Source organism: Eucyclogobius newberryi, unplaced genomic scaffold (genome assembly GCF_026437365.1).
Source record: "Eucyclogobius newberryi isolate DKJ021-1_F unplaced genomic scaffold, fEucNew1.0.hap1 SCAF_15, whole genome shotgun sequence".
NCBI lineage: Eukaryota > Metazoa > Chordata > Actinopteri > Gobiiformes > Gobiidae > Eucyclogobius > Eucyclogobius newberryi.
The window spans coordinates 37,440,449-37,454,950 of NW_027315779.1; positions in this window are offsets into that span (position 1 = coordinate 37,440,449).

Below are 14,502 nucleotides of genomic sequence, written 5' to 3' on the forward strand. Positions count from 1 at the left end.
GGCAGAATAAACAGAAAAGCGGCACATTACACACATTTTTGTGCACCTTCTGTGGCTCTGCTACAGAGTGAATTGGAATTTTTAAAGTCTTATGTGTGAAAAGTCTTCAAATCGGTCCAAAATTAGAACTTGGCACAAATGTATGTTCCATGACGTCGCCAATGGCGCCCTCTCGAAAATCAAAATACAGTATGCCTGTCCCTGCATTTGAACAAACTTGTCCAAGGGATTTGTCCTGATGAGGCTGCCTCATCAGGATCAAAAGTTGTTGAAATAATTTACGTAAGTCTCAGGGTCATAACGAGATCTTAAGAAAAAGAAGAAAAATCCTTCAAACACGCTCATATTTGGACAGACCTCATGAGGCTTTTCTGTATGTTGACGAGCTGGATATAAGGATATTTGAATTAAACGTCTATCTTTAAAATGTACTCTCCAGCGCCGCCTACAAAGTTAACATGGGACAAATGTAGACCACGCCCTATCTCCACCCTCACTGGCATGGCCACCTCTCGTAAAATGGGAGTGAAACATCTGGTACCTGTCTGTGACCTCGAGCAGAAGTCTCATGGGACCACGCCCTATCTTCAATGGGAATGCGGCCATTTTGAATAAAAGTCTGCAGAATCTACAAACTTGTCCTATGGTTTTCATCACCAAACTGACACATCATCAGGGGGATCAAAAGTGGGATCAAAAGTTGTCAAAATAATTTGCGCAGGTTTCAGGGAGTGGTCATAACAAGCTATTCAAAAATATAAAAATCCTTGTAAATTTGGCAAACATCAGATTTAGAAAGACCGATGAGGCGTTTGTGTATTTCTATAAGCTGGACATATTGATATGTTAATTATATTATCATTATTGATATAATGGGATGGAAACTGCAGTTTTTCAAAACTTGTATCACCGCGGTGGGTGGACGGCCCTCCCACTGCAGGGCCCTCCCACTGCAGGGCCCTCCCACTGCAGGGCCCTCCCACTGCAGGGCCCTCCCACTGCAAGCCCCTCCCACTGCAGGGCCCTCCCACTGCAAGGCCCTCCCACTGCAGGGCCCTCCCACTGCAGGGCCCTTCCATAGTCACAAGGACTGCAAGGGCCCTTCATTTAACCAGAAAGTCCCACTGAGATGTAACATCTCCAGAGGGGCGGAGCCTTTAGCAGGGAACCCAGAGGAAAACTACAGACATGGGGAGAACATGCAAACTCCACAGAGAAAGGCCATAAGACTAAGCATGAAAGACTTCATAATAAAAAATAGTTTATTAAGGATGTTTAGTAAGCCAAACCCCTTAATGAGTTACTTAAATCTGAGGTACTAATCAGGTACTAATCTGTTAATTATGCATCAAATGGCATTTTAAAGGTCATCAACTGTTGTGTCAATTAGACGTTTTGTCTTTACTAATGTCCAACCAGGAAGTACAATATATAAATGTCATCAAATCTGAAACAAAATCATGTCGTCTAACCTGCCATATGCATCTTCATGCTTTATTAAGTTAAAGGGATAATGGAGGATTTTTTGGCGCCAAATCTTTGTCTCATTTCCTCGTGGCGTGGACAGTTCATTCACGTGTCAATCATAGGATGCAGAGCCCCGTTCACCTGCAGAGCCCCGTTCACCTGCAGAGCCTCGTTCACCTGCAGAGCCCCGTTCACCTGCAGAGCCTCGTTCACCTGCAGAGCCCCGTTCACCTGCAGAGCCCCGTTCACTTGCAGAGCCCCGTTCACCTGCAGAGCCTCGCTCACCTGCAGGGCCTGGTTCACCTGCAGAGCCTCATTCACCTGCAGAGCCTCGTTCACCTGCAGAGCCCCGTTCACCTGTAGAGCCTCGTTCACCTGCAGAGCCCCGTTCACCTGCAGAGCCCGGTTCACCTGCAGAGCCTCGTTCACCTGCAGAGCCCCGTTCACTTGCAGAGCCACGCTCACCTGCAGAGCCTCGTTCACCTGCAGAGCCTCGTTCACCTGCAGAGCCCCGTTCACCTGCAGAGCCCTGTTCACCTGCAGAGCCCCGTTCACCTGCAGAGCCTGGTTCACCTGCAGAGCCGCGTTCACCTGCAGAGCCCCGTTCACCTGCAGGGCCTGGTTCACCTGCAGAGCCCCGTTCACTTGCAGAGCCCCGTTCACCTGCAGAGCCTCGTTCACCTGCAGAGCCTCGTTCACCTGCAGAGCCTCGTTCACCTGCAGAGCCTGGTTCACCTGCAGAGCCTGGTTCTTATAACTTGGCCTACCGGCTGCTTGTCTCCATGGAGATGGATAAGTTTAAGTTAGTTGCTAAGTTAAGCCGTTCAAATGTGGCTAAATGTTGAAAGCATGTGTCTGGTGAAGTGGATTGGACTTTAAAAACACGGAGAAGACAACCACGTGATAAGACAAATAAAAGCTTGACAAAACCGACACATTTTCTATCAAATCATTTTATTGAGTTTAAAGGGGTCATTGAATTGAAAAGCAGCTAATATTGTACACACTCTACAGCGACATTAGGACACGAGTCGTTTTCATTCTTAGCAAATTTGTCACTACAAAAGAGCGTCAATAATAGTAATCAGTATTTCTTTGCATATGAAAACTCTGAATGCTATAAAAATACGTGGGCTAAAAGTGTGTGGAGGTGGTCGTCATGCTGCTTTTGAATTCTCTCCGGTTGGAAAAGAGAGAAAAACACCCACACGGCAAACGAAAACGACTTTGTACAATTTCTCATTTAAAACAAAAAATAGATTTGGACTATGTTTTTATGTACAATGCTAGCAATGGATATGCTATTGATAGAACAGTAAATGTTTAGGTCCAGACATAGAAAATCAACAAGGGAGTTTCAAAGTCACACAGAGCTCTCCGCGGGAAACACAACTTAAGAAGAACAAAATGACTGACGTCATTTGCAACGGAAAAAAGAATAAAATAAAAATGTGTCTCTTTTGAATTCATTTTCTTTTGGGTTCAGAATTATCATGGATTTGAATGATGCACGTGGCGTTTCTTGTTGGGCGTCTGTCAGTTTCCCGTTTCCTGTCTCCATGGAGATATTGCTTTGCCTGGAATGTTCTACAGTTTGGCATTAATCATATCTGTCCTGCGTTTATTCAATTACAAGTGTTTTTATTACTGTCACATGTTTTGTTTGGTCATGAGGTCAGTTTAAAGTGACACTCTGCACCTTTAAGAGGACTTGATGTGTTCTGCACCTTTAAGAGGACTTGATGTGTTCTGCACCTTTAAGAGGACTTGATGTGTTCTGCACCTTTAAGAGGATTTGGTGTGTTCTGCACCTTTAAGAGGACTTGATGTGTTCTGCACCTTTAAGAGGACTTGATGTGTTCTGCACCTTTAAGAGGACTTGGTGTGTTCTGCACCTTTAAGAGGACTTGATGTGTTCTGCACCTTTAAGAGGACTTGATGTGTTCTGCACCTTTAAGAGGACTTGGTGTGTTCTGCACCTTTAAGAGGACTTGGTGTGTTCTGCACCTTTAAGAGGACTTGGTGTGTTCTGCACCTTTAAGAGGACTTGATGTGTTCTGCACCTTTAAGAGGACTTGATGTGTTCTGCACCTTTAAGAGGACTTGATGTGTTCTGCACCTTTAAGAGGACTTGATGTGTTCTGCACCTTTAAGAGGAGTTGGTGTGTTCTGCACCTTTAAGAGGACTTGGTGTGTTCTGCACCTTTAAGAGGACTTGGTGTGTTCTGCACCTTTAAGAGGACTTGGTGTGTTCTGCACCTTTAAGAGGACTTGATGTGTTCTGCACCTTTAAGAGGACTTGGTGTGTTCTGCACCTTTAAGAGGACTTGATGTGTTCTGCACCTTTAAGAGGACTTGATGTGTTCTGCACCTTTAAGAGGACTTGGTGTGTTCTGCACCTTTAAGAGGACTTGATGTGTTCTGCACCTTTAAGAGGACTTGATGTGTTCTGCACCTTTAAGAGGACTTGATGTGTTCTGCACCTTTAAGAGGACTTGATGTGTTCTGCACCTTTAAGAGGACTTGGTGTGTTCTGCACCTTTAAGAGGACTTGGTGTGTTCTGCACCTTTAAGAGGACTTGATGTGTTCTGCACCTTTAAGAGGACTTGATGTGTTCTGCACCTTTAAGAGGACTTGATGTGTTCTGCACCTTTAAGAGGACTTGATGTGTTCTGCACCTTTAAGAGGACTTGATGTGTTCTGCACCTTTAAGAGGACTTGGTGTGTTCTGCACCTTTAAGAGGACTTGATGTGTTCTGCACCTTTAAGAGGACTTGATGTGTTCTGCACCTTTAAGAGGACTTGATGTGTTCTGCACCTTTAAGAGGACTTGATGTGTTCTGCACCTTTAAGAGGACTTGGTGTGTTCTGCACCTTTAAGAGGACTTGGTGTGTTCTGCACCTTTAAGAGGACTTGGTGTGTTCTGCACCTTTAAGAGGACTTGGTGTGTTCTGCACCTTTAAGAGGACTTGATGTGTTCTGCACCTTTAAGAGGACTTGATGTGTTCTGCACCTTTAAGAGGACTTGGTGTGTTCTGCACCTTTAAGAGGACTTGGTGTGTTCTGCACCTTTAAGAGGACTTGATGTGTTCTGCACCTTTAAGAGGACTTGATGTGCTCTGCACCTTTAAGAGGACTTGGTGTGTTCTGCACCTTTAAGAGGACTTGGTGTGTTCTGCACCTTTAAGAGGACTTGGTGTGTTCTGCACCTTTAAGAGGACTTGATGTGTTCTGCACCTTTAAGAGGACTTGGTGTGTTCTGCACCTTTAAGAGGACTTGGTGTGTTCTGCACCTTTAAGAGGACTTGATGTGTTCTGCACCTTTAAGAGGACTTGGTGTGTTCTGCACCTTTAAGAGGACTTGATGTGTTCTGCACCTTTAAGAGGACTTGATGTGTTCTGCACCTTTAAGAGGACTTGGTGTGTTCTGCACCTTTAAGAGGACTTGATGTGTTCTGCACCTTTAAGAGGACTTGATGTGTTCTGCACCTTTAAGAGGACTTGATGTGTTCTGCACCTTTAAGAGGACTTGATGTGTTCTGCACCTTTAAGAGGACTTGATGTGTTCTGCACCTTTAAGAGGACTTGGTGTGTTCTGCACCTTTAAGAGGACTTGATGTGTTCTGCACCTTTAAGAGGACTTGATGTGTTCTGCACCTTTAAGAGGACTTGATGTGTTCTGCACCTTTAAGAGGACTTGATGTGTTCTGCACCTTTAAGAGGACTTGGTGTGTTCTGCACCTTTAAGAGGACTTGGTGTGTTCTGCACCTTTAAGAGGACTTGGTGTGTTCTGCACCTTTAAGAGGACTTGGTGTGTTCTGCACCTTTAAGAGGACTTGATGTGTTCTGCACCTTTAAGAGGACTTGATGTGTTCTGCACCTTTAAGAGGACTTGGTGTGTTCTGCACCTTTAAGAGGACTTGGTGTGTTCTGCACCTTTAAGAGGACTTGATGTGTTCTGCACCTTTAAGAGGACTTGATGTGCTCTGCACCTTTAAGAGGACTTGGTGTGTTCTGCACCTTTAAGAGGACTTGGTGTGTTCTGCACCTTTAAGAGGACTTGGTGTGTTCTGCACCTTTAAGAGGACTTGATGTGTTCTGCACCTTTAAGAGGACTTGGTGTGTTCTGCACCTTTAAGAGGACTTGGTGTGTTCTGCACCTTTAAGAGGACTTGATGTGTTCTGCACCTTTAAGAGGACTTGATGTGTTCTGCACCTTTAAGAGGACTTGGTGTGTTCTGCACCTTTAAGAGGACTTGGTGTGTTCTGCACCTTTAAGAGGACTTGATGTGTTCTGCACCTTTAAGAGGACTTGATGTGTTCTGCACCTTTAAGAGGACTTGATGTGTTCTGCACCTTTAAGAGGACTTGGTGTGTTCTGCACCTTTAAGAGGACTTGGTGTGTTCTGAATAAGTCTGGAAAAAAGGTTTATTACATTATTAGATTAGTTAAAAGTTCTGATTTTGTTTGGATAGTTTTCACTCGTTAATATGTATTTACTTGATGGACATAGAATATTTTTTACTCGTTACAAGACGTTTCTGCCTTGTATGAATACATTTCTTCCTTTTTCAAGTCCAAATATTTCCCAATGAGGTAGGAAATACTTTGATACTTTCTTAGTTCAAGCTAAATTATCAGTCACATTATTACTATTATTGTTTTTTAAATATGATACAATAATTATAACCTGGCTGAAACAATTCAATTTAATTTTAATGATTGGAATTTCATACATTTCCCCAAGGCTAGATATTAATTTCTTTGCAGTGCAGGATAGTTCTGGTCCTTGCATAAGTGGTGGTCTTAGGGTCAGGGGTCAGGGGTCATCAGCGGAGAGCTCTGTATGTTTTGTATTGCCATAGTAATTCAATGATATGTTTGAGAACACTTTTCACAAGGCACTGAAGCCCTAGAGTCTGGTCAAGTGTCCCTGCCACATATTTACAGTGTGTTTGACCTGTGCATATGTGCGTTAAAGCAGAACATGTGGAAATAAAAACACATTTAGAGAATTTTGTGTTGAACGTTTCAACCAAGGCTGAATAAGTCATCGAAATCAAATCAAAAATTGCAATTTGAATGGTAGTGATTAGCAATAGATACGGAACCCCTAAAACCCCCGAAATAATAAGAAACATCTTGTTTCGACAACACAATTGACAAGATAGTTTTGTCTTTTTGATGTGGCATTAGGGGCTCCGTACATGGATGTTTTCTTCAATTAAATTTTGAGAGAGAAAAAAACAAAACAATAAATTTGCAACATCCGTGAGAAAAATTGCAATTTGATAGAATTTCAAAATAGTTCAGCCCTAGTTTCAGCACATGACTAAATATGTCCATCAAACATTTTCTCCCCAAATAATGTTTTACTATGATAATATCACATTTCGGCCAAAAGCATTTTCCCCCCTCAAAAACCATGAACAATATGCACACAAATTTACATTTACTATAAAGATAAATGTAAAGCTTTTCAATCTTCGAGCCCTTTCCATAAAACTCTCAGGTTTCTCTCAAGCAATCTTATTCTTTTGTTTTTATTTTTTCCCCAACTCTTGCATAATGTTATGTTAAAGGAACATTACAACCAAGACCATTCAAAATGAATACAGGCATTTTTCTCTCTGGACATATAAACATAAGTATTTTATCCTAATTCATTCAATTTAAAACGATCAACAAAAATTAAGACGTGTTCAGAAATAACTACATCATTATATGAGCAATTTGCTTAAATTAAAGGTCCCATATTAAGACAATTATGAAAGCACTTTTTTTTTTAACACATCTGCATTCATATTTCATGCAAAAACAAAAGAGAAAACGCAGAGAGTCGAGTCCAGTGACGATGGACTTTCTCTGGAGGGAAATATGATGATGATAATATCTTCAACATGAAACAACACCCAACTCCAAGTAAACAACATGATTCAAAAAGAAAGAGGCATAACATGGGACCTTTAATCATCTTCAGACTCACACACTGGACACACGCGAGCGCTTGGTCACTCAAACAGAGTTCATATTTCTATTCTTCAACATGATCTCCGGGATCACCATAAAACTTCAGCAGATAAAATAAATCACTTCATTAGAATATTTAAATATCTTCATAAGCTCTCCCATTTTAAAATAATACAACCCTGAGCAAAGAGTCAAACTTTCTGTAGGAACAATGTCAAGTAGGTCAATGAGTATTTTGATATAGAATACAGTTATGTTATGGCAGTGGTTTAAAAAGTCCTGCTTCTCGTGAAATGACCATGTTTGTTACATCTTTAAAGGACAGATATTATGCACTTTTTTGGATTGTTATTGGCCTTTAAACGTGTTCTAAAAATTGGACTACAAGAAACCCTGAAATAGAACTCCATCTACTGGTTGCAGAGGGAATTACATATATATAAAGCTAGCTTGCCCCCGACATAATACAGCAGGCATGCAGTTGTAATGTACGTGACTTGAGGCGTAAACGCTCAGAACAACTGCACAGGAGACATCGGAGCGCTTCACATTTGGAGTGTTTTCTGAGGCTTTTCTAAACTAGTGAATGAAGCGACTCCAGGTGTGTTTGTGATGAAGAACAATGTTAGAACAGGGTTGAAAGCTCTGAAAGTCCATTTAGCATATAACGTGTCCTTTAAAGGTGACACCTTTAAAGGACACGTGTCACCCCCCCACGTGTCCAATAAAGGTGCACTGCGCAGCTTTCCAGGTGGGGGGGGGTGCTTTTTTCTTTTTATTGAGCAATAAAAACACTTATAATGTAATAAATACTAATTGAGACAAAGCAATAAGAAGCAGGTGCGGACCCCCCACCAGAAAAATGATGCAGTGTAACTTTAATACAGACATGAAAGTGATCTCAATTATCATAATCACATGATGGAGTTGAAAAGCCCTTTTGGCATCGATTTCCTCATTAAAATGTCTTTATCACATACAAATGTATGATTATATTTTCATATATTGCTTTTTCAATGAGTCATTAATATTGATATGGTAACAAAATATTTCATTAGGGAAACATTTTAGTGTAGGATATGGTTCAAAACGTTGCTTGTGTAATACAAATGGGACAAAATGATGGCTCTACACAGAATATAATTTACAATATAATTTTGAAGATATATTTTGGGTGTTGAAATAAATACAGTAAAATATTGATAAAAAGCTTCATGGCAGTACCTCATAACAGCCCTTTTCTGTACTTTGTCAATATGTTTTGCATAGACAACAAACAGCACATCTACGATAATATCATGAGAACTATGTCATAAATAATGTAAATGATGCAATTATTGCTCTGAAGTGCCACACCCAACTACACTATCGTAGCAACGGACAACAAAATACTGGCCAATATTGTACAGTTTGACACTGATGGAATCATTTTGGACCGAAATGCTGCACGAAGAATGACCTCTGCTGTCAACGGTCGATCATCATCGTAACTCTAACCCATCGAGATGTTTTTTCGACTGCCATTCATTTCGACTAATGCAACAACACATCATCAGGAAGGTAAAACTGTCCCACAACAGTCTTTGTCCCACAGAAACAAAGACAAAGTCTTAGCGTCACCTCCAGAGTCTCTAAAACCTACAAACCAAGTGATAAATCTGGAGGTAATAATGGACTCAGACTTGAACTTTAACACATCAAATCTATAACATCAGCAGCTTTTTACCCTCTAAAAAACATCGAAAATATAGTGTCTGAACCAGATTTGGAGAGACTTATCCATGCGTTTGTCTCTAGTACCAGGTGTTCGCAAACTTTTCATGCCAGGCCCCTCAAAATAACCATGCAACCGACTCGAGACCGCCACAGTGAAAGGAAATAACCTCTGTAATCATTTCAAGTTGTAAACGTTTAAAACCAGTTTTTTTGTATTTATTTTAGCAGTTTATTGTGTCAATTGACCAAATTTGTCTATAAAATACAGTTTTCAATTAAATGTATTTAATACAGTGTAATCCTCCTGCTTCAGGACCCCAGGGGATCCTGAACCCCACTTTGGGACCCGCTGGGTTAAGCCACTGTAACGGCTGCTCACTGCCGCTCCAGCTGCAGCACCTTTACCTTTTATGCAGCTTAATGTGGAAGAGAGGCCTCTAGAGGGAGGGAGCCGCTCTAGAGGCAAGAGAGCCGCTCTAGAGGCAAGAGCCGCTCTACAGGCAAGAGCGCCGCTCTAGAGGCAAGAGCCGCTCTAGAGGCAAGAGAGCCGCTCTAGAGGCAAGAGAGCTGCTCTAGAGGGAGAGCTGCTCTAGAGGGAGAGAGCCGCTCTAGAGGGAGAGAGCCGCTCTAGAGGCAGGAGAGCTGCTCTAGAGGGAGAGAGCCGCTCTAGAGGGAGAGAGCCGCTCTAGAGGGAGAGAGCCGCTCTAGAGGCAAGAGAGCCGCTCTAGAGGGAGGGAGCTGCTCTAGAAGGAGAGATCTGCTCTAGAGGGAGAGATCTGCTCTAGAGGGAGAGAGCCGCTCTAGAGGGAGAGAGCCGCTCTAGAGGCAAGAGAGCCGCTCTAGAGGGAGAGCCGCTCTAGAGGCAAGAGAGCCGCTCTAGAGGCAAGAGAGCCGCTCTAGAGGGAGAGAGCCGCTCTAGAGGGAGAGAGCCGCTCTAGAGGGAGAGAGCCGCTCTACAGGGCAAGAGAGCCGCTCTAGAGGGAGAGAGCCGCTCTAGAGGGAGAGCTGCTCTAGAGGGAGAGCCGCTCTAGAGGGAGAGCCGCTCTAGAGGGAGAGAGCTGCTCTAGAGGGAGAGAGCCGCCCTAGAGGCAAGAGAGCTGCTCTAGAGGGAGAGAGCCGCTCTAGAGGGAGCGAGCCGCTCTAGAGGAGAGAGAGCCGCTCTAGAGGAGAGAGAGCCGCTCTAGAGGGAGCGAGCCGCTCTAGAGGGAGAGAGCCGCTCTAGAGGGAGAGAGCTGCTCTAGAGGGAGAGAGCCGCTCTAGAGGCAAGAGAGCCGCTCTAGAGGGAGAGAGCCGCTCTAGAGGGAGAGAGCCGCTCTAGAGGCAAGAGAGCTGCTCTAGAGGGAGAGCCGCTCTAGAGGGAGAGAGCTGCTCTAGAGGGAGAGAGCTGCTCCAGAGGGAGAGAGTTGCTCTAGAGGGAGAGAGCTGCTCTAGAGGGAGAGCCGCTCTAGAGGGAGAGAGCTGCTCTATAGGCAAGAGAGCTGCTCTAGAGGGAGAGAGCTGCTCTAGAGGGAGAGAGCCGCTCTAGAGGGAGAGAGCCGCTCTAGAGGGTAGAGGGAGAGAGCTGCTCTAGAGGGAGAGAGCCGCTCTAGAGGGAGAGAGCCGCTCTAGAGGGAGAGAGCTGCTCCAGAGGGAGAGAGCTGCTCTAGAGGGAGAGAGCTGCTCTAGAGGGAGAGCCGCTCTAGAGGGAGAGAGCTGCTCTATAGGCAAGAGAGCTGCTCTAGAGGGAGAGAGCTGCTCTAGAGGGAGAGAGCTGCTCTAGAGGGAGAGAGCCGCTCTAGAGGGGAGAGAGCCGCTCTAGAGGGGAGAGAGCTGCTCTAGAGGGAGAGAGCTGCTCTAGAGGGAGAGAGCCGCTCTAGAGGGAGAGAGCCGCTCTAGAGGGAGAGAGCCGCTCTAGAGGGTAGAGGGAGAGAGCTGCTCTAGAGGGAGAGAGCCGCTCTAGAGGGAGAGAGCCGCTCTAGAGGGAGAGAGCTGCTCCAGAGGGAGAGAGCTGCTCTAGAGGGAGAGAGCTGCTCTAGAGGGAGAGAGCCGCTCTAGAGGGGAGAGAGCCGCTCTAGAGGGGAGAGAGCTGCTCTAGAGGGAGAGAGCTGCTCTAGAGGGAGAGCCGCTCTAGAGGGAGAGAGCCGCTCTAGAGGGAGAGAGCCGCTCTAGAGGGAGTGAGCTGCTCTAGCGGGAGAGAGCCGCTCTAGAGGCAAGAGAGCTGCTCTAGAGGGAGAGCCGCTCTAGAGGGAGAGAGCTGCTCTAGAGGGAGAGAGCTGCTCTAGAGGGAGAGCTGCTCTAGAGGCAAGAGAGCTGCTCTAGAGGGAGAGCCGCTCTAGAGGCAAGAGAGCCGCTCTAGAGGGAGAGAGCTGCTCTAGAGGGAGAGAGCTGCTCTAGAGGGAGAGCCGCTCTAGAGGCAAGAGAGCTGCTCTAGAGGGAGAGCCGCTCTAGAGGGAGAGAGCTGCTCTAGAGGCAAGAGAGCTGCTCTAGAGGGAGAGAGCTGCTCTAGCGGGAGAGAGCCGCTCTAGAGGGAGAGAGCTGCTCTAGAGGGAGAGAGCCGCTCTAGAGGCAAGAGAGCCGCTCTAGAGGGAGAGAGCCGCTCTAGAGGGAGAGAGCTGCTCTAGAGGCAAGAGAGCTGCTCTAGAGGGAGAGAGCTGCTCTAGAGGGAGAGAGCTGCTCTAGAGGGAGAGAGCTGCTCTAGAGGGAGAGAGCTGCTCTAGAGGGAGAGCCGCTCTAGAGGCAAGAGAGCTGCTCTAGAGGGAGAGCCGCTCTAGAGGGAGAGAGCTGCTCTAGAGGCAAGAGAGCTGCTCTAGAGGGAGAGAGCCGCTCTAGAGGGAGAGAGCTGCTCTAGAGGCAAGAGAGCTGCTCTAGAGGGAGAGAGCCGCTCTAGAGGGAGAGAGCTGCTCTAGAGGGAGAGAGCTGCTCTAGAGGCAAGAGAGCTGCTCTAGAGGGAGAGAGCCGCTCTAGAGGGAGAGAGCCGCTCTAGAGGCAAGAGAGCTGCTCTAGAGGGAGAGCCGCTCTAGAGGGAGAGAGCTGCTCTAGAGGCAAGAGAGCTGCTCTAGAGGGAGAGAGCCGCTCTAGAGGGAGAGAGCTGCTCTAGAGGCAAGAGAGCTGCTCTAGAGGGAGAGAGCCGCTCTAGAGGGAGAGAGCCGCTCTAGAGGCAAGAGAGCTGCTCTAGAGGGAGAGCCGCTCTAGAGGGAGAGAGCTGCTCTAGAGGCAAGAGAGCTGCTCTAGAGGCAAGAGAGCCGCTCTAGAGGGAGAGAGCTGCTCTAGAGGCAAGAGAGCTGCTCTAGAGGGAGAGAGCCGCTCTAGAGGGAGAGAGCCGCTCTAGAGGCAAGAGAGCTGCTCTAGAGGGAGAGCCGCTCTAGAGGGAGAGAGCTGCTCTAGAGGCAAGAGAGCTGCTCTAGAGGGAGAGAGCCGCTCTAGAGGGAGAGAGCTGCTCTAGAGGCAAGAGAGCTGCTCTAGAGGGAGAGAGCTGCTCTAGAGGGAGAGAGCTGCTCTAGAGGGAGAGAGCCGCTCTAGAGGCAAGAGAGCCGCTCTAGAGGCAAGAGAGCCGCTCTAGAGGGAGAGAGCCGCTCTAGAGGGAGAGAGCTGCTCTAGAGGCAAGAGAGCTGCTCTAGAGGGAGAGAGCTGCTCTAGAGGGAGAGAGCTGCTCTAGAGGGAGAGAGCTGCTCTAGAGGGAGAGCCGCTCTAGAGGCAAGAGAGCTGCTCTAGAGGGAGAGCCGCTCTAGAGGGAGAGAGCTGCTCTAGAGGCAAGAGAGCTGCTCTAGAGGGAGAGAGCCGCTCTAGAGGGAGAGCCGCTCTAGAGGCAAGAGAGCTGCTCTAGAGGGAGAGCCGCTCTAGAGGGAGAGAGCTGCTCTAGAGGCAAGAGAGCTGCTCTAGAGGGAGAGAGCCGCTCTAGAGGGAGAGAGCCGCTCTAGAGGCAAGAGAGCTGCTCTAGAGGGAGAGAGCCGCTCTAGAGGGAGAGAGCTGCTCTAGAGGGAGAGAGCTGCTCTAGAGGCAAGAGAGCTGCTCTAGAGGGAGAGAGCCGCTCTAGAGGGAGAGAGCCGCTCTAGAGGCAAGAGAGCTGCTCTAGAGGGAGAGCCGCTCTAGAGGGAGAGAGCTGCTCTAGAGGCAAGAGAGCTGCTCTAGAGGGAGAGAGCCGCTCTAGAGGGAGAGAGCTGCTCTAGAGGCAAGAGAGCTGCTCTAGAGGGAGAGAGCCGCTCTAGAGGGAGAGAGCCGCTCTAGAGGCAAGAGAGCTGCTCTAGAGGGAGAGCCGCTCTAGAGGGAGAGAGCTGCTCTAGAGGCAAGAGAGCTGCTCTAGAGGGAGAGAGCCGCTCTAGAGGGAGAGAGCTGCTCTAGAGGCAAGAGAGCTGCTCTAGAGGGAGAGAGCTGCTCTAGAGGGAGAGAGCTGCTCTAGAGGGAGAGAGCCGCTCTAGAGGCAAGAGAGCTGCTCTAGAGGGAGAGAGCCGCTCTAGAGGGAGAGAGCTGCTCTAGAGGCAAGAGAGCTGCTCTAGAGGGAGAGAGCTGCTCTAGAGGGAGAGAGCTGCTCTAGAGGGAGAGCCGCTCTAGAGGCAAGAGAGCTGCTCTAGAGGGAGAGCCGCTCTAGAGGGAGAGAGCTGCTCTAGAGGCAAGAGAGCTGCTCTAGAGGGAGAGAGCCGCTCTAGAGGGAGAGAGCCGCTCTAGAGGCAAGAGAGCTGCTCTAGAGGGAGAGAGCCGCTCTAGAGGGAGAGAGCTGCTCTAGAGGGAGAGAGCTGCTCTAGAGGCAAGAGAGCTGCTCTAGAGGGAGAGAGCCGCTCTAGAGGGAGAGAGCCGCTCTAGAGGCAAGAGAGCTGCTCTAGAGGGAGAGCCGCTCTAGAGGGAGAGAGCTGCTCTAGAGGCAAGAGAGCTGCTCTAGAGGGAGAGAGCCGCTCTAGAGGGAGAGAGCTGCTCTAGAGGCAAGAGAGCTGCTCTAGAGGGAGAGAGCCGCTCTAGAGGGAGAGAGCCGCTCTAGAGGCAAGAGAGCTGCTCTAGAGGGAGAGCCGCTCTAGAGGGAGAGAGCTGCTCTAGAGGCAAGAGAGCTGCTCTAGAGGGAGAGAGCTGTGCATGTGAAAGGATCTTCTTTTGGGAAGTATTATAAAGATTATGTATGTTTTTATTTCTTTGTATTGCGGTTTTAATACATTTTTGTGTGAAGTACTTTGAATTAGGTTGTGTACAAATACTTTTCCCTTGCCTTGGTCTGTGTAGTTCCTTGGTTAGCAAAAAGAAGGCCTTTAGGCCACCACACTTGGCATTACTGAACAGTCATGTGACTTTTCATACAGCAATATTATATCTATTTCTCTCTGTGGCCCTCAGGGGCCACCGTTGTTGTGATTTTGGGCCTTACAAAAATAAATTGAATTGAA